This window comes from Trachymyrmex cornetzi, unplaced genomic scaffold (assembly GCF_001594075.2).
Source record: "Trachymyrmex cornetzi isolate Tcor2-1 unplaced genomic scaffold, Tcor1.1 scaffold2029, whole genome shotgun sequence".
Taxonomy (NCBI): Eukaryota; Metazoa; Arthropoda; class Insecta; order Hymenoptera; family Formicidae; genus Trachymyrmex; species Trachymyrmex cornetzi.
Window position 1 is genome coordinate 14,124 of NW_017296668.1, and position 739 is coordinate 14,862.

The following is a 739-nucleotide window of genomic DNA, read 5'->3' on the forward strand; positions in this document are numbered from 1 at the left end:
ACACAAGCCTAACTCGAAGGCTAACAGGAAGACAATTTTTCCTGTACTTAAGTCTCCAAAGGATTCCGTTGACTTTATTGGAGGTCTGTCGCACATGGCCAGTCCAGCTAAGCGCGCCCGATAAGGAGACACCCAGATCGATCACCTCATCAACGAGCCGGATGGGCGAGCCATCCAGGCATAACTCGATACTGTGATGCGCCCTGAGGCAACATACCGAACGCTTCCCAGAAGGATGGCCCTGGTTTTGTCAGGATTTAGCTTAAGGTGATTCTGGCGCGACCAACGCGAGATGGAGGCAATGTCCTCGCTGATCCGTCTCACAGCCGCCTCCACCCCATGCGGATGGAAATGGAGGTATATCTGTAAATCGTCCGCGTACAAAATATGGCGACAATGCAGCAAGGATCCCTCAAGGTCATTAATAAAGATAGCGAAAAGAAGTGGACCAAGAACTGAGCCCTGAGGGACCCCGGCGCTCACATGCGACCATGCCGAGAAACCGCTCGGACCCCGCACACGCTGCCGCCTGCCCGAAAGATATGACCGGAATCAGCCAATGACAGGATTGGAGATGCGCAAATTAGACAGCTTTAACAGGAGCATGTCGTGATCCACTGAATCAAAAGCCTTGGAAAAGTTAAAAAGGACGAGCAATGTGACCATTCTATCATCGATGGCTCGCCTAACATCGTCAGTCAGTCTAACCAAGGCCGTCTGCGTGCTATGGCCGCTCCTG